General features: G+C 48.7%; 1 protein-coding gene across 1 annotated transcript in view; it reads right to left on the bottom strand.

Annotated features, from left to right (window-relative positions):
* Positions 1-20,083, bottom strand: part of MND1 (meiotic nuclear divisions 1) — a 440,846-nt gene that overhangs the window by 169,549 nt on the left and 251,214 nt on the right. The gene's annotated exons all lie outside the window — the stretch shown is intronic.

Genomic DNA, 20,083 nt, shown 5'->3' with positions numbered 1-20,083 from the left:
TCGTCAAGGTAAGCCTGGTACACATTATGGTACTGGAGGCCAGACGACCCATCTGAAAAAACACCACACAATCAAGTGGGAGGAGCACCTTAAAATATTGCTGAACGTGGTGGTGGTGGTAGGGAGAGCCGGGGAACTTCAGCTACAAGTCCAATCATGACGGAAGGTGATGACGAGGAAGAAGAGGGTGACATCTTCACGCAAAGCAGCCCCATTCCCCAGCAGAATCACCCACCTCAGCAACTTCACAATGGCACAAGAAGACTCAGAGTGAGATGATGGACACACCGCGGCATACAGTTAGTGCCCAACCACCAAGACGCACATTGAGTCTACCACTAGCATCTACGTCTCAAAAGACCCCCCAAGAAAAGAAGAAAATCCAGGCTAATATTATGGGCATGTTTAGGCAGGAGGGCTCCTACAAGCAAAACCACCCAACCACAGGTTTGTACAATGGGAAGCTGTCAAAAATGTTAGTGCTGGACTTCCTTCCTTTTTCATTTGATGAAGGAGTGGGATTTTTAGAATTAGTGGCAGCCATCTGCCCAAAATGGAAGGTACCAAGTAGGACCTACTTTGATAGAGTGGCTGTTCACACCATCCACCTGATGACAGACATGTGGACCAGCTGTCAGGCGACTGATTACATGTGCATCACTGCACACTGGGTCTCTTTTGCAGGTGTGAATCAAAAGATATCTTCAGGTCTTGGCCCTGAAGAAAGTTTTAAGAGCGTTCGGCTGCATGCAACAGTGGACATGTTCGCCGTGGAGAAATCACATACAGCTGTAAACATCTTGGAGGAATTTAACAGCAAGGTGTATGAATGACTGCGACCCAGAGGTCTTAGAATTGGATTTGTTGCCATGGACAATGGCAGTGACATAGTCAACAACAGAATATCGGAGGTTCACCAATCTGGTTTAATTGCACGCACTGACTACATTAGCAGGCTTCTGACTTGCACATTTATTAATCCATCCATTATATTTATATAACTGCTTTATTATGACGTAATGTATTTTTTTTCAGTAATGGTATGTTTGTATAAATGATGAAGATGGTATTTTGGGGATTCCGATGTGTAGATATTCTTTGCATGTTTCATATGTTCCATTTATTTTTTGTGTATTGGGGAAGCACGAAGTATGTTGTCTAGTTCTTTTTTTTCCAGTGTCACGTGATCTAGTTTCGTCATGTGGTGTGTTTAAAATGCACTTTAAACATTGAGGTCAGTTTATTAAGCACAATCACTTGGGCTTTTGGAAAGTCCGGGAAGTTATTTGGACGCAGGTAAAGGAGATTTGAAGTCATTTGTTTTATACATGTTTTAGGCAAGAAAATGTTTTTCTTTTGGGAGGCACAGTGGTTTAGTTTGGGGTTAAGGTTTCTGAGGACAGAGCTTGTTGATTTGGTGCAGAATCAAGGCACATGTTAGTGTCTTATTTCATGGTATTGATTTATTTTTTCGCAAATAATGGTGACACTTGTGGGTTTGATTATTAGATGCGTGGATGTGAAATTACACTTGTGGTTGGGAGTATTATGTGAGAATTACATCTATATAGGCCGAAAAGCATTGGGTTACTTTAAACTACGTCGGGGAGTGAGTAATGGCGAATTCTGATATGTTCAGAAGACAAGTCTGGACAGGCAAATGTTGAACCTGGATGAAATATATATATACACACAACTAAAAACTGTTGGAATAAGTGTGGATTACTGATGAAACTGGAGAAAATTAAAAAGGAATAACAATTAAAAAGCTGTTGGAACTGTCCTGTGCACAAATTTATTTTTCGCTGTGCAATCCTGGAGTGGGACCTGACGAGGTTCCATCATTGACACAAGTAACATAGTCAAGGCCATGTCAGATGGAGGCTATTTCAGGGTCCTGTGTTTAGCCCATTGCATCAACCTGGTGGTGCAAAACGTCCTCAAAAAGGAAGATATAGTCAGCAACATACTGACCACTTAGAGAAGAATCTGCACCCATTTCAGCCATTCTTTTTAAGCCTGGAAGCAGTTGCAGATTATTCAGCGTAATAATAGAGCACCAGTTAAAGCCCCGATACAGGAGGTGCCAACACATTGGAACTCCACCTTTTACATGCTGCAACGTCTGTTTGAGCAGTACAAACAAATCAATGACTGTCATTCAAAGAGGAGGGGATGCAGTTGGGAAAGCTATGACCATGAATGCGGACAAATGGGGCCTAGTCAAATGCCTGATACAAATGGTATTCCCTTTTGAGGTTTTCACACCTGATGTTAGCCAGGAGGACAGTACGATGGGCCAAGCTATCCCACTGCTGCATATCCTAGACCAGGTAAAGAAGGCGTCTGAACGGTTCGCCCCTGCAGGTGTGAATGAAAACACAGAAGCACATGCCTTGGTTGAGAGCTTAGTCCTGTGCTTGGCTTCTAATATAAGGCTGCAATATGACATCATTGAGTCCAAAGAATCCACAGTACAAAAACGTTCCGCTCACTTTCATCCCTTTTTCTGAACGGGATGCTTTAAAATACAAGAAATGGATTGTAGCGCAAGCCGGAGACTTGGAAGAAGAACGGCTGGAACTTCGAGTCTCATCCCGCTGTTCTGTGGTGGCCGCCTTCAACTTGCAGAGAAGGCAGTCTTGTCTCACAGCAGCCAACAACACCATCAACCAGAACACCAGCAACAACAGCAAAAGAAGGACCAGACCCAACCTCTGCATTGTATTGGTTTCAATTGGCAGGGCTCAAGTCCAATGCAGAGGCGATGGCACAAAAGGTAGAGCAAGTGGCAGCACCGATGACCATCCACAGGATGTTCCAGGAGTATCTGGATGATGCAAAAGAGGTGTATGTGGATCAAAATCCATTGATGTATTGGTATGGGAAGATGCGCTAATGGCCAGTGCTCAACAGGCTGGCAATAAAGTATCTGACTTGTCCTGTCGCCAGAATGTCTGCTGAACGTGTGTTCAGTGCGGCTGGTGCGGTCGTCACAGTGACAAGGGCCAGTCTCTTGCCTCAAAATGTGGAGAGATTGACTATGAACAAAATTAACCAACATTTTATACCACATAATTACACTGTTCCTGAAACAGCAGAACAGGAGGATGAAGAGGGTGATTGGTCCAAAATTGAATCAAATGTGTTAGCTGACCAACTTCTGGGTTAACCACCTGAGTTTGAGGACAACTCTACTTCCCGGACTAAGTATGCCACTGCCCCCAAAGAACTTTTAAAATTTTCTCCTTGAACTTAGTTTTTTCTTTGAAAAAAACATTTTTATAAATTAGCTAGGGGAACATTATTATTTTTGTCTGATTTATGCTGCCCAATATTTTTGTAATGAGTCACATACATACTGCTGGATTGCATTAGGACCAGTGTGCATTGAAGAAGTCTCCACAATTCCTTCATGACATTGGGGACAATGTCTATCCCCATTTGCATCACTTAGTACTAGAACGGCAGCCCCATAAAATCATTTATTATGTACAGGACTGCATGCCAATACCAAATTCCAATGTGTTGCCTGCATCAAAGATGATTTAATACCCAATGGCTGAACTACCCATGCTTGCCTTGGATTGGATGAGGTAACTTAACTATTGCAACAGTGAATGACTGATTGTGTGAGTGATGATTTAAGTTGATTGATGATTCACGAGGTGGCAGACACTCAGGGAGGGTGTGTGTTGAACTGTAATATGGAAACTGATTATTGATTTGCATTGTTTGGGGCTTGAGTAATGGGCGCCTATTTTATTTTCCCTGTAGGTGATGATCAGCCCTTTCACACTTTAATTGCAGGGGTGTTCTCTTTTTTTCTGGTTCTTCAGACACAAGAACAGTCAATGTAGTTATCAAACAAAAACCTATGCAAAATACTGCAATTCTGCTTCATTCTCTACTTGTTCTTCAACAGCAGTGCACTGCACTCCACGTCTATCTTGCTTGGGTCCTCGTGATTCATGATGATGATGATGCCTGGTCTTGTTCTGGTACGGGGTTACCCAGAGTCACTTAGGACTGGAGGAGTATCATGGGAGAAGAACTCTGGGCGGGACTGGGAGCTGCAGGACTACCTCATCAACACACAGCAAGAAGCAAGAAGTTATCAAGTATCAGCTTCAGTTCAACGGTTAACCAAAAGTCTGAGGCTTAGTACTACTCAGCTATTTGGAATAGAGAGAGGTGTGTTTATGAAATGCTGCTCTGTGTGTGTGTTCTACTGGTGGCAAAAGTGAAACTCTGAGCGCCCTTCTTGCTCTTCCCCCCCCTTGCCCTTCTTGCTCTCCCCTCTCCCAAAACAAATTGCCCTAGTCCCAAAACTCTAAATGTTCTTCAAAGTCTCAAGAGTCCCACGCCCAACTCCCTTCCCACCCTCTCCACCCAGCCCCAACAAACAACAAAGCCCTCCCACCAAAACAAAATTTTAAAAAACGGGTTAGAAGAGGGGACGATAGTGTCCAACTGCTGCAGGATGCTGCACAGCAATGGCCTGTTGCCATTCTGGTGGGTGTGGCAGCAGTTGGCTGGCAGCTGCGCCGGCGATGGGATGGCCGGGAGCCTGGAGGGTGAGGGAGACCGGCTGCACTGGGGCCCGGGAGCTGAGCATTGATCTCCTACTCCTCCTCTTACAGGACCACCAGCTGCCGGTATTCAAGCTGGATACGCTCCAGCCTCTGCAGCCGCAAACAGGTCGCTCTCTCCTGCCTGTCGGGTGTCTGGCTGGCCAGCAGGAGCAGCTATACTGAGAAAAAGAAAAAAGATAAATTGTAAATAATGCTCTTTGCAAAAAAATGTTTTAAATAACAGCATGGCACAGTAGCAGGGCCATTGGAATTTATTTGATGTGATGATTATGATTAGGAGAATAACAAGGCCAATTTTATGTTTTCTTTTACCCAAACATATTGCCAAACATAAAAAAGCAGCGACTGTGTGGCAGAAAAGTAACAGGCAGACTAGCAAAGAATAATATCACAGATTGAAAAACAGTGAAAAATAAATGACTTATCATTGATGAGGATGAGTATGGCATTATGCACTATTATGGAGTACCAGTTGTGTATGGTAGTAAAATAATGAAGCCATGGTCATTGCTAGCCAGCGCCTCTGCTAGTTTGCCACTGGCTGAAGCTGTAGTCGACAATTATTTAATCCCAATGGCCCTGCTCGTTTCCAAATGCATTTCTCATTCCACCCTGTCTCCAAAGAGGTTGTTGAATAATAAATAGGATACTACGTCAGTCACACACCTCATGAATTAAATGCGGATATTAATATATTATCCTGTCTGCCGTAAGTAGACATTGAGGAAAAGTAATGTAATGGACTATACTACAGATAAAAGAATAGATTATTATTTAGATTTTATCTGGCACATTCGTCACTCTGTATCCCATATGCCAAACTTGACATCATATCATGCACTTACTCCGACTTTACTCTGTGACTTCGCCCACCACCACGTTTTCCAACAAATTCATGTGCTGGGCAAGAACCAAGGAAAGGAAACTTGATTTTGTCTACTGCAGGGGGTAGGGTAGAGGGGACAGGTAGGGTACAGCTTTTTTATATATAATAGAGGGGCCACTGCACGGACCATCGATTCATCATCTTTGGCTTATTCACTCCCGGTTCAATTCACAAGGGAAATATCTGAACAAGTGTAAATTAATCTGTTATGGGAAACCATGATATATGTTCTGGAATCACTTCACATGGGTATCGAATGATTAAATGTGGCACATGCCAAGAATGGCCCTCCCACCCTTTCACTCATTTACTATTTCCTTTGTTTTGAGTTGCCTTCTGGTCTTTCATGTCTCCTCCTCAAGCCATCACAGCGCATTATATGAGATTTTGCTGCATTTGTATTTAGAAGAGTCCTTAATAACTCAACCACTGCTGTGGCTGGTAAAGCTGGGTGTTTCACCTCACAGTCATGTTTTATGACGACGATGAGTGATGCCATGGCAATTGCTAGTGAGCTTAGTAATTACAAGAAATATGTGACTTACTAGTTCCCGTCCCTGCTGCCGCTTCTCCCCCTGCAAGAATTGAGCTCTCACCGTCTCCTCCTCCTCCTGCAGTGGCACTGGAGCCGGCATCACGATGTTCTGTGTGGCTACGATATAAAACATTACACATAGTTTAGATCCCAGATAACGCAACCCCAAATACAACAGCAATGCAGCACTACAGCTCAGTTAGAACGTATCGTCCAAAAATCACTCCGGGCATTTGATTGGTTGGTTCACAAAGTTAGACAAGCCAGGCATGGAATAACGCTCAATGAAAAACCTATGGGGTTGGGTGGCAAATGCAATGCGAGTGGGACTTCGTACTTTTTTTCCAGCCTTTCTGAACGGTCATTGGAAACTGGTAGTGTTCTGTAACAATAAATTAACGGGTCTGCAGCACAATACACTGAAGTGGGTGTGTGGTCCATAATGACTATGGCCACTGTCTCGTGAACTGAACTTTGTTAGAGATATACATAAGCTGGAAAAGGAAAGCCTTCTGAACAAACATACATGGTGATTTTTTTAAATTTAAAATACCAGCTTAGTTGGGCCTGCTATCTGAATATTCACTAATCACGATAGACAGCACCAACATACCAACAGACAAAATACCCCAACATTCTACGGTTCTACCCTAAGAAGTCCACAACAATCATAAAGAACTTACTGGGATCTGCAGAGCCCTCGGCAGCAGCGCTGGTGGTCGGTGCCGGCTGACCAGCTTGCCCCAGACCTTCGGAATTGTCCCTCTTCTTCCCCTTGGGTGCTGAAGAAAGAAATTAAAAAGATAAATAAAAATAAATTAGTCATTCTGATAATCTCTACAAAAGGATTTATGAAAAGCGAACGCAGTCGCTAAAACAGATCACCTATAGTACTAGTAGTTTCTTTCAACTCGGGTCTATCGACTGCCATTAAATCCATATTCCAAATCTCCTTAACAAAAACTACATATTGCAGTTAATGATCTTTGATTTTATTATTTTCCCATTTCTCAACACCCTTGATGAGCCAACTCACTCTCCTTTTTTTTTGCAATGTATAGATGAATCCTTCACATCATCAGAGAGAACGCGCTACTCAGTGATTCACTATAGGGACTGAACAAACAGTCTTCAATGGCTTCTTTATTAATCAGCCTAAGCGAGAGCCTGATAAATGCGATTAGGTAGCAGCACCTGCTAGCAGATACTAGAAACTGGATAACACAATAACAATAATATACCAGCGTAAACTCTACTAAACACATAACTTACCTCTGAGTGCGAGCAGCATGCTAATCGGATTTATTTTTAGCATTGTAGAACACAAAGGCAACAAATAATTAATACTCACCGAGTCCCGGAATCTCGACGCCTAGCAGGTCGAGCATGTCAGCCCAGTGGTTCCTCATCTGTTGGGCGGTATGCCGAACCTCGCAGTGGAGCCACACGCACGGCCCCCCAGCGCCGCCGACACTTCCGCAGGAGGCAGCCACTTCCAGGCCTGCCGCCAGCATAGGGGGGGGGATGGAGCTGCACAAAAACAAATAGTGCTGCCATCTCCTCTTCTCCAAAGATCGCCCAGGGCTGGACACCTGGGCGGCGGTGCCGCCTGCCTGGAAGCCGCCCCTTTGCCATGGTGCTGGGTGGAGAAATCAAATAAACTGACGTGAGAAAGGAATGGAAAGTAAAGAAGACAGATAAGGACAGAAGTAGGGGGAAGTAAACTAAGCAAAAACGTAAAATACACAAACACACCGATGCACACTATTGTAAAAAGTAAAAATAAGGTGTAGAAAAGTAATAAAGTAGGAGGATGGCAAAGATTAACAAGCGATTAAAAATTAGGCTCAGCACCAGAACAGAGAGCAGAAAAACAAGATGGCTGCGCCCATGCGGACCGTGTGGTGTTGTTCGCGCGTGATTTAGAAGGCGAGCACACTTCAGGACCACGTTGCTCCGTTATTGCACGGTTTGGAGTGTGCGGATGCACTCCGCGTTCCCAGGCGCGTTGGCAAACTCCGCCCTAATGTGGAACTCCGCCTAGCGCAGCAGAGGTTTTTGGCAACTCCGCGTAGTGGGAATCGGCAAACTCCACCCACCCCTAAGGGAGACCCTAACCCCGTTGGCCCCATGCAGGATGGTGCAGACCCAGAGCCACCCCCACTCCCCTGGGCCAAAAAAGACAAAGAAAATGGGAAAAAATGCCAAGATCCCATGAGAGTCTCAGGGGATCCCCCCCCCAAAAAATGGCGGTTGGGCAGCATTTATTTATTAAAAGCCCCGGATCTGTGTTTATATCGGGTAGGACGACGCATGTCTCCCCCCTCCCAGAGCAGTTAGAGGCCCTGTGGAGCCCACACCTGGGTCCGAATACAGTTTATATCTGGAAGTGGGCCGCATGCTCCCCACCTCCGCGAGCCTCTAAAGGCCCTGGTGAGCAGCCCCAAGACCGAAAATTTACAAAATGGGGAGGGGTTCCCCCCCCTCCCCCCCCCCCCCCGCAAGCCATTAATGGCCTCACAGGCTATGTCTTGGGAAGCCCATTTCTGAGACATGGCGCAAACACTAAATCTGCTCCCAGCTGGTGGGAGTTTCAAAAAAGCTACCGCCTGCTAGGAGCAGACTTTAGATCTGTGCCTGAACAGATCTTACTATTGCTCTCTCTCACAGGAGGCAATATTATTAGCTGCTCCCTGCGGGCAGGAGTAATAACGCCTCCCACTGGATGAGAGGTGCCAGCTGGGGCCACAGGGAATATGGGTATCCCTTTGCAGCCCCCAGTGACAGTGTGGTGGGTGCACTGTGTGGGCAGCAGGGCATCCACATTTTATTGAGCCAGGCACTGGGGAACGGGCTCCCTGGTGCCAAAATCAGACCAGAGAGTGGGGCTGTTTGCCCCTCGCCCCTTCATAATGGTGCCGGGCCCTGGGGGATGGGTCCCAAAGAGAAAATCAGTCCAGGGAGGGGGCCGCGTGCCCCATTCCCCATAAAAATTGCAGCTGACCCGAGGATGAGATATCCGGGTCCGAAATGATTCCAGGGAGGGTGGCCACTGCCCTCCTCTCCTTAAACATTGCGGCTGGCCCCAGGGGAAGGTCCTAGGGCCAAAAACCAGCCTGGGAGAGGGAGCACATGCCCACCTCCCCAGCAAAATTGCACTGGGCCATGGTGATGGGGTCCTCGGTGCCAAAATCGACTTAGGAAGGGAGGCCACTTCTTCCAACAAATATCATTGGGCCCCGGTTAATGGGATCCCTAAGACTAAAATCGGCCCAAGGAGTTGGGCTGAGTGCTTCCCTCCCCCAAACAACCACACCGAGCCCCTGAAGCTGGGGATATAAGTGTGGCCCTGGGGATTGGGAAATGTGGGGCCACACGCCCCTCTCCCCCTTATTGAAGTAAGTGGCCCCGGATGATGAGGTCCCCCGGGGCCAATACTGACTCGGGGACAGGGAGGGCCACGTGTCTCCCCCCCCCCCCCCCAACTTAATACATTTAGAAAAAAAAGTTCCTGGGGAATAGGGTCCCCAGGGCTGGGTCCTATGGCCGTGGTCAACCCCTCACTTCGCACTGCCAAAGGTGGTGTTGGGTGCAGGGCCTGTACAGCCTTAGGCAGGGGGTTGCATTTACTTATGGTAATAAACATTCAAAAAACCCTAGAAATTCACTGAAAAAAACAAAGGTTAAAGTAACGTTATAGTTAGGTGAATTTGTCAGTGACATTATATTTCTGAAAAAAAAAACCCACTAATTCACCAGTTACAGTTAGCAGCGCTAACTATAACTTGCGCCCCGCCATGCATTGCTTATGACCTGGTGAATTTCTGTGTTTTTTTTTTGTTTTTTTTTTTAGTTCAAAACGTTAATGTTGTCACTGACAAATTCAACGAACTATAACGTTACTTTAACCTTTGTTTTTTTTTACTGAATTTCCACCTTTTTATTCTGGAGAAAAAAAGATACTTTTATCACACCTAAATAAAACGTTACTGTAACTGTTCATTGTTTCAGTGAAAAATATATGAGTGTGTGTGTGTAAGGAATCTGCAGCTAGAATTCTCTATCAGATATGGATGTGACAAGGCCAAGTTGACGAGCTATGTGTACATCAATATGATATGGACCACTCCATGAATAAAGAAATTGATTATGCCTGCTCAATCTCACTTAGTTCAAACTTCACCTTTGGTGGTGGTGAATACGTGAAGCATGTTGCAAGACGTCAAGCACTCCCAACTGCGTTTTATTACCAACATTGTGTCCTGTTGATTCCAGTGCATAACATCATGTCAACTGTGTTCTGTTGAGTAAATGCAACTAAAAACTCACACTAGGAGTGTGTATTACAATGCCAGTGCAGGATGGCATATTCTCTTTTAGCCACACATCGCAAAAGACTATGTCCATCAAAGTGCATGTTTTCTCCCAGGCACAGTGCATGGTTTCCTCAGCTGCCTCAAGGTAAGGTGCACAGTTCTCAATTGCATGCTGACCCATGAATATGAAATTACGAGCAGCTTTTTGCAGCATGTCGTCATGCAATGTTTTTATAGTTTGCACAACAGCTGAAACAGCAATCCCACGCTCATGAAGAGAATGGAGGAGATTTAATTGTATGGGGTGTGCCCAAAACAACATTTCAAAACCTTGGCATGACACCACTTTTCATAAGCAGTTAGGTTCAGGGTTTGTCACCTAGCATTGGACTAGGGTGCAAGACGGCTGCCAAGGACAGGGCCTCTCTGCCTCTTTCACAGGAAATAATTCTTTCTCGAGCTAGCAGCTGCTGACAATTCACTGCACAGACAGCAGTGCCATGATTGGCCTTCCACTGAAATCAACGACTGAGTTTTCATACATACAAAGCCTTGCACAACAGTGGGTGAACAGCAACATACACTTTCACCAGCCTGCCAGACACCTACGCTCAGCCTCACTCTCACGCTCATTCTCCTACATCGCACCCAAAACATGGAACGACCTCCCGTGACACATCAGAGCCTCCTCTTCACTTATGGAGTTCTGCAAGAAGCTGAAGACTTGGCTCTTCTACCAACTCTACGGGGACCACATGGCTACACACCTGCTCAACAAACAAATGATGGACGGAATGCTGACAATGCAGACATTCTCCCCCAGTCAAGAGATCTGGGTTAAATCCATCGTTCTTTTGCCCACTACGCCACCCCAGTTCAGACATGGCCATATGCAAATCAGTCTTGACCCTGTGCCTCATGGGATCAGTCCAGCCCGAACTGCCAAGCCATGTCTTCCCTGGACCAGAATCAAGCATCCTAGGACCGGTTTCTGGCTATCAGCCGTCAACAGCCAGGATAGTTTGACTCCAGTGGCATAGTGAGCACGGGACCCACGTCTGGGCATACCCATCCCACTTAGGGCGAGAAGTGTTACAACAAACAAATGATGGACGGAATGCTGACAATGCAGACATTCTCCCCCAGTCAAGAGATCTGGGTTAAATCCATCGTTCTTTTCCCCACTACGCCACCCCAGTTCAGACATGGCCAAATGCAAATCAGTCTTGACCCTGTGCCTCATGGGATCAGTCCAGCCCGAACTGCCAAGCCAGGTCTTCCCTGGACCAGAATCAAGCATCCTAGGACCGGTTTCTGGCTATCAGCCGTCATCAGCCAGGATAGCTTGACTCCAGTGGCGTAGTGAGCACGGGACCCACGTCTGGGCATACCCATCCCACTTAGGGCGACCCCCAGATCTCTTGACTGGGGGAGAATGTCTGCATTGTCAGCATCTCGTCCATCATTTGTTTGTTGTAACGCTTTTCGCCCTAAGTGGGATGGGTATTCCCAGACGTGGGACCCGTGCTCACTACGCCACTGGAGTCAAGCTATCCTGGCTGATGATGGCTGATAGCCAGAAACCGGTCCTAGGATGCTTGATTCCGGTCCAGGGAAGACATGGCTTGGCAGTTCGGGCTGGACTGTTCCCATGAGGCACAGGGTCAAGACTGATTTGCATATGGCCATGTCTGAACTGGGGTGGCGTAGTGGGCAAAAGAACGATGGATTTAACCCAGATCTCTTGACTGGGGGAGAATGTCTGCATTGTCAGCATTCCGTCCATCATTTGTTTGTTGTAACGCTACACACCTGCTCAAGCATCTGGATAACCTCACTGGTTATTAGTGTGCTATACAAATTGACATAAAATAGGCGCTACTCCAGCTACCGTATTAACAACATTGAGGAGAATGTATGCTGTTGTGCAGTTAACATTCGTATAGAGGTACTGTGAAGACTGTCAGAAAAGAAACCGAGAGCAACCACGTGCATTTCTTATTGCGGCACTTGTGGGATCAACATGCAGCCTTCTTGTTTTCAGAGTGCCGAGTAAACATTTGGAATCATGACTGATTTCCAGTACGTTTACCTCAGAGCTAGTGAAACATCAGCCTGGATCAGCACGTGAACGCAACAAGAAAATGTGGCGCCCATGAAATCACAAATTATTCCAAGCTAAACATAACTGGTTTGACAGTCATTTTAGGGGTACTAGGACTTAATATAAATGTGCAGACATGGTGATCACTTGATACGGTCACTCAAATACTTTACTAGGCTGCACACTACACGTTAATCATCCCAATAAATGCTGATTGAACATTGCATGCATTTGTAACTTGGAATACACCTACAATGGCTTCCCAATTGCTTGTTAGCAATGTATGTAAAAAATGTGCCTTGGACTGTGGCACGCTGCCCTTACTTAGGAGGAAGGACTAGGGCTAAAGAAGGGAGAGTGCTCAGTAGCGGACTGTAGTATTTTCAAGGTGCAGTGTACTGGAATTTGTAAACCACAACCCTACTTGTGGAGGTCAGACCTCTGGACAAAATAAAGGATCATTGTGAATGTAATGGCAGTGTGCGGCTTGAGCTATCTGAGAGACTGCTCTGTTGTTTTGTGTATGTACCAATAAATAAGTTAAACAAAAACAACTCTTTAGGTCTTTCAAAAGAATCAAAGACGCTTTTGTTGGAGGATGAGGACGGGGTAAAAAAAAATGCAATAGGTGAAGCACAATGTTACTACTTGTGTAACGATATATCTGTAAGAGACATTAGTTAGTGATAGATTCCTTACCTTAGAATATCCCCAGGCGTCAGTCTGGATTCGGAAAGTTTTGCTAGCAGTACCCCTGCGCGTCAGTAGGTGGCATCGTGCAGCTCCGCATCCGTCACTGGCGTCGTAAGCGCCGAGATGACGTCACGGAGACTACTTGGGCAACACCCATGCGCGCTGACGTCAGTTCTGTACACGACTTTCCACGCCAGGAACGCAGAGCCATGCAAGAAACTGACCACTGGTGCCAATAAACTAGGGCCCTGAAAGGGATGACCTTAAGCCTAAAATCAGTTCCCAGAACGAGGAGGATGGGTGGGGCGGTAAGGAATCTATCACTAACTAATGTCTCTTACAGATATATCGTTACACAAGTAGTAACTTGTGCATCTGAAAGAGACACGTTAGTGATAGATTCCTTACCTTAGAATAGATACCCTAGCAATACCAACCCCGGTGGTGGGTCTGCGAATAGATTACACCAGAAAGTCACGGAGAACAGAACGGCCAAAGAAGCAATCTCTCCAGGCCGGACGGTCAAGGCAGTAATGCTTGGTAAACGTGTGCAGCGAGGCCCACGTAGCTGCCTGACAAATGTCCTACAAGGGACGCCGCATCCCAAGGCAGTGGTGGCTACGGTCGCCCTGGTAGAATGGGCACGCAGCCCCACAGGAGGCTCCTTCTTAGCCTACGAGTAACAGGCCTTGATGCACAGAACAACCCACCGAGAGATGGTTCGTTTTTGTGCAAGGCCCGACCTTTTTTGGCGCCCACGTAGCCAACAAAGAGCTGGTCATCCACCCGGAACTGCCGTGTGCGCTTCAGATAGAACTAGAGCGCACATTTTGGGTCCAGACGGTAGAGCCTCTCTTCCTCTTTCGAAGGATGCGGAGACAGGAAAGAAGGAGGGCAAGGTGATGGTCTGCCCGATGTGGAAGGGCATGACTACCTTTGGCAAAAAAGAAGGACGGGTCCTTAAAACCACCTTGTCCAGATGAACAGAAAGGAAAGGAGGTTTGGAAGAAACTCTGGCAGAGGTGATGGCTACCAGGAAAGCCGTCTTCAGAGTGAGAAGACGTAAAGGACAGTTATGAAGGGGCTCAAAAGGAGCACACATCAGATAGGTCGAGACAAGATTCAAGTCCCATTGAGGCATAATGAACGGCACAGGAGGAAACGGGTGCGTAACGCCTTTCAGGAAACGGTTAACAACCGGGGACTTAAAGAGAGAAGGCTGATCTGGCCGAAAGATAACCTTTGATAGTGCCCAGAGCAGAGCCCTGCTGGGTCAACGAAAGTAGGAACAGAAGGACTTCGGAAAGAGGGGCAGAAAGGGGATCTACAGCCTTAGCTGTGCACCATGCCACATACTTGTTCCACCTGCAGGCGTACACTGTTTTAGTGGAGGAACGCCTGGCTGCCAAAATGATATCACAGACTTCGGGAGGAAAATCGAAAGCTGTCAACTGTCGCCGCTCAATCTCCACGCATGGGGGTGGAGGCTGGACAGGTTTGGGTGGAGAACCGTCCCCTGCTGCTGCAACAGAAGATCCTTCCGAAGAGGCAGTCGGGGGATCGATCGCCATGCTGAGTAGCTCGGGATACGAGTATCTTTGTGCTCAATCCGGAGCCACAAGGATGACTTGGGCCCGGTCGCGCCGAATCTTCTTCAGGGCTCTGGGTAGAAGTGGTATAGGCGGAAAGGAGTACAACAGACCGCAACTCCACTCGCAACGAAAAGCGTCGCCGAGCGAGTGCTGCCTTGGAAATTCCAACGCGCAGAATTGATGACATTGCACGTTCTCTTCAGTGGCGAATAGATCTAACCTAGGCTCTCCCCACTGCAGAAAGAGACCTTGCGCCACGTCCGAGTGCAGACGCCATTCATGATCCATCAAGCACCGGCAGCTGAGTTTGTCCGCCCTGGCGTTCAGAGAACCTGCCAGGTGTTGAACCACCAAGGTAATGCCTTGATGTTCCAGCCATGTCCAGAGGCGCAGAGCCTCCTGACATAGGGTCCACGACCCCACCCCGCCCTGTTTGTTGCAATACCACATGGCGGTGGTGTTGTCCGTGAACACCTGCACTACACTTCCCAGGACAGAGGGAGGGAATGCCTTCAGTGCAAGACAGATCGCCCGAACCTCCAAAAGGTTGATATGGAGCCGGGACTCCGTCGGAGACCAGAGGCCTCTGATCTCCGCCTCTCCCAAGTGGCCTCCCCAGCCCAGGAGTGACACATCCGTCACCACTATGTGCTTCGGTTGGGGAAGGAAGAGGGACCTGCCATTGACCCAATCGCAATTCGTGAGCCACCATTGCAATTGTCGTGCAGTGCCCTCCGAGATCAGGACATGATCGGACAGGTTGCCCTGATGCTGTGCCCACTGGAACTTCAGGTCTCACTGCAGAGCCCGCATATGCCATCTGGTATGTTGCACAAGCAGGATGCAGGAGGCCATCAGACCCAGGAGCCGGAGGATCATCCTGACTGAAACCCGGGATAAAGGCTGAAAGATCGGAAACATAACCTAAATATTCCGGACGCGCTGCTCAGGAGGATAAACCCAAAACCGCGTCGAATCCAGAACCGCTCAGATGAAGGTGAGCTTCTGAGAGGGACTCGGGTGCGACTTCGGCACGTTGATGGAGAACCCCAGCAAATGCAGGTCGGCCGTAGTCCGAAGGTGGGAGACGACTGCCTGGGGCGAGCCCGCCTTCAACAACCAGTCGTCGAGGTCGGGGAAGACTGACAGCCCTGACCTGCGCAGATGAGCTGCGACCACCGGCATCACTTTCGTGAACACCCGAGGCGCGCTGGTAAGGCCGAAGGAGAGCACGGCAAACTGAAAATGCTCCGGGCCTACCGTGAACCGCAGGTAACACCAGTGGGCTGGCAGGACGGGAAGTGAAAATATGCATCCTGCAAGTGCAACGCTACCATCCAGTCTCGGGGGCAGCCAAGACCTGAGCCAGAGTCAGCATTTTGAACTTTTCCTTCCGGAGAAGCGATTGACATTCCGGAGGTCCAAGATGTGGCGCAGGCCCCCTTTGTCCTTCTTGGGGACCAGAAAGTAGTGGGAATAACAACCACTCCCTACTTCAGGCCCAGGAACGCACTCGATGGCCCCCTTGGCCAAGAGGGTCGTGACTTCCTGCTGGAGAAGTACCAAGTGTTCCCCGGACATGCGGTGGCACCGAGGTGGCATGGCCGGAGGGGAGGACAGAAAGTGAAGGGAATAACCCCTGCGGATGATCTGCAACACCCACTTGTCCGATGTGATATCGTGCCAGTGGGGGAGGTGGTGGCGGATCCTGCCACCCACCGGCGTGGGGTGCTCCACAAAGCTCGGATTAGGAAGGTTTGGAGGTAGAAGCAGCAGGGGCGGAGGTGGACTGACCCCCACGCTGATTCCCAGACCCGCCCCTGCGGAAGCCGCGTCCGCGGCCGTGCTGATGCTGGTTCTGCACAGGCTTGCTGAAGGAACATGCCTGGACGCCTCTGCCGTGACCACGAAAGGAACGAAAACCAGGAGTGGCCGGGCTTTTAGCGGAAAGACCCAAGGACTTGGCCGTGACCTGCGAGTCCATGCACTGTCGGCCTTATCACCAAACAGGCGAGTGCCATCAAAGGGTATGTCCATGAATGAGCTTTGGACATCAGGCGAGAACCCAATAGATCGTAACCAGGCGTGGCGACAAAGCGCCACAGTTGCAGAAATCGCCCTACCCAGTGAGTCCGCGGTGTCCAAACCACACCGAATGGTGAACTTAGCAGCATCCTTACCCTCAGCAACAGCTTGGGACAGCACAGTGTGGGTCTCTTCAGGACACTGAGGCAACACCTGTGCAACTATATCCCACACCGCGTGGGAATAGCGGCCCAATAAACAGGCGGTGTTCACTGACCGCAGCCCCAAGCTGGCCGAAGAGAAACAACCGCTTACAGAACTGCTCCAGCTTCTTAGAGTACTTATCCGGCGGAGCCGTGGGAAAGGCACTCTGTGACGTCGAGGCTTGGATGACCAGGCTCTCAGGCGTAGGATGAATGGTCAGAAAAGCAGGATCACCAGGCGCCGGGCAGTGACGCCTGGTGACATTCTTATCCACAGGGACCCCTGTGGCTGGCCGCGACCAGGTGCCCAACAAGACATTAGTGAGGGCGTCTTTAAAAGGGAGCAGGGGCTCCGATGAAGTGGACACTGACCGGAGCACGTCAGTGAGGAGATTAGTTTTGAGGGCCACCGTAAGGAGATCAAGGTTAATGACCTCAGCTGCCCGACGGAGAAACATCGTGTAGGAGGCGCCCTCCTCCATGGTAGGCGGGGGAGAGGCAAACCCCGGGTCAGAGGAGACATCGAGGTCGCCGGCATCCTCCAAGTCGTCCACCCATTCCTGCTCGGAGTCACACTGACCGGCAAGAGGGTCCTCGAGCCCCTTCCAGTCATCCTCCACCTCTGCCGTATGGGGAACAGACCGCGGCGGCAGAGCTAGAGCCGGAGAAGGAACATACGGCATCGGGAACGGTGCCGGCCGGGGCTGAGCCAGTGCCTCACCCCAATGCGGATCCCAGGTAGGAACAAAATGGTCCTGGAACCAAGGCAAGGGCAGGACGAACGGCACCCACTGCGGCGCCGGAGGTGAGCCGAGGGTGGCGCTGGGGCCGGAGCCGGCAGTGCTGGTCCTTGTGGCCCCGGGGCCGGAGCAAACGGTGCAGGATGCTGTGGCGCCTAAGCTGGATCCGCCGGCGGCCCAACAGGATCTGGACACGGGACCGCGGGGCCCGAAGGCGCGCTGGCAGGAGCCCATAGCCTAAAGAGGCGGTCCATGGTAGCAAGAAATTCTTGCACCGGTTCGGGAGTCACTGACGAACCCGGATAAGGTGGGTAGGCCGCGGGACTCTCAGGCTCCAAAGGAGTCGCAGTAGCAGAACCCCTGACCCCCTCATCCGCATCCGAGGACCGACGGGGGGACGTCGGAGAGCAAACTCGCTTCTTCAACTTCTTTTTGAGCCGTATCTTACCCAAATCCGAGGGCGAAGACTTGGAGCCTGAGGAGCGACGACTGCGCCCCCGCGAGCATTCCTGGGAACGGTTCCTGGACCTGGAACAGCACTGGGACGAGTGCCGGACCTCCAGCAGCTTGAGGCACCGCTCCCTCAAGGCCTTCGGGGCCATGGCCCGACAATCCTGCCAGGACCGGGAGTCGTGGTCGGTCTCCAGGCAGTGGAGGCAAACATCGTGGGGGTCCGCCACCGACATATTGCGACGGCAGGCCCCACAAGACTTAAATCCAGGCATCCCTACGTGCACCAAGGAGAAAAGGAGACAAAAAAGTCTCAAAAAGGGTAGTCAAGAAGTGACTCTGGTACGTGTTCTAACCGGATCTTTGCTTGCTGGTGCGGAAAAAGAAAGAACTGACGTCAGTGCGCATGGGTGGCACCTAAGTAGTCTCCGTGACGTCATCTCGGCGCTTACGACGCCAGCGACGGACACGGAGCTGCACGGCGGCACCTACTGACGCGCAGGGGTACTGCTAGCAAAACTTTCCAGGTCCAATCTGACACCTGGGGCTATTCTAAGGTAAGGAATCTATCACTAAGGTGTCTCTTTCAGATATGCAAGACAGTTCCTTACTTCTGATCTCCCACTGACACCTGATCTACCTATGTTGGTCAGCACAGTGTATTCAACAATACCGCAAGCTAAAACATGGCATGCGTTGTCTCCGAGCACTTTCTTCTGTAAGGGGGCAAGAGGCAATCAAGAGCCTGATTCACAAACTGCACTTTGAAGTACGTTTTGTCGGTGCTTTAAATGGAAACACAGAAGTACAAGTTCTCACTAATTAGTGCACCTGTTTTCTCCTGAGAAGTGCCGGTACTCTACCATTATATATATATAAATATATTGGAGCAGTGCTGAAAAGTGCAGTTACTCTCCCCTGCAAATTAAAGAAGTGCAGGTACCCAGTACTGGCTCATTTAAAACACTACATTTTGTAGCAGTACAAAATGCACTACAAAATGGAATTCACAAAATAAGTGTAGTTTTACGACTCCACACACACTATACTTATGTATGTGGAGATCTCGGCCCCAATTGTGGAGTCACCCGAGTTGGAGAACTCCGCATACATAAGTATAGAGAGTGCAGAGGCTGCACGCTGTTTGTGAATTTTGAGAAGGTTTCACACTTACTACCAAGTGTTATCTATGCAAATCAGGTCACCTGTGTCTAGCTTCACCACACCATGTTGTGGAGCTGTGCACAGAATTGGGATGGTCTCTAACCTGTATGCCATGGCATGGTATTTGGCCAGATTGTTCCTCTGAAACGTCAGTGTAACCATTCTAGAGTGACGGCTGCTCTGGCTACGGTTCTGCAGGAATTTGCTTCACATACACTTTAAATGCAGAGGGAACAGTAACTTCAAAACGGCCATGTGTACTGCATTTCAAAGGGCTTGCTTGGGCATGCATACAAACTATATGGCACGCTGCACTGCACTGATACTCACCTTGGTTTCTTGAGCGTGCCAACCTTTGTACTAGTCTGCATAAAGAGATCACATACTCCCTTCTCATGGGTACACGCTCTGCTTTGTCTCATGTGCTTTTTCATGATGCACCAAGCACCCGATGTGCAAGGTGAGGACTCTCTAATCTGATGTTTGCACCATGCACATGAGAAACAACATATATTATGGGCTTCTTCTGCTATGCCTGGCACATAGTCTGTCAGGTGGAAGACTGCTCTGCACCAGGACATTGTTTGACCCTTCTATAGTTGTTCTGTGAGCTCATTTCCAATATATTTGTTGTGTGTACCCAGAAGTATATATGTTGGAGATTTCTGACTTGGTAGTGTATGTATATATACATTTTTCTGTCAGATGCCCAGGACACCAGAAACAAATCTTGTGATTCCCTTGATCTTGTGCAGCAGGGAAGCTATTGCATATTTGGAT

Source organism: Triturus cristatus, chromosome 2_2 (assembly GCF_964204655.1).
Source record: "Triturus cristatus chromosome 2_2, aTriCri1.1, whole genome shotgun sequence".
Classification (NCBI taxonomy): domain Eukaryota; kingdom Metazoa; phylum Chordata; class Amphibia; order Caudata; family Salamandridae; genus Triturus; species Triturus cristatus.
The sequence above is the reverse complement of the archived record's forward strand: the minus strand, read 5'-3'. Positions and strand labels throughout refer to the sequence as shown.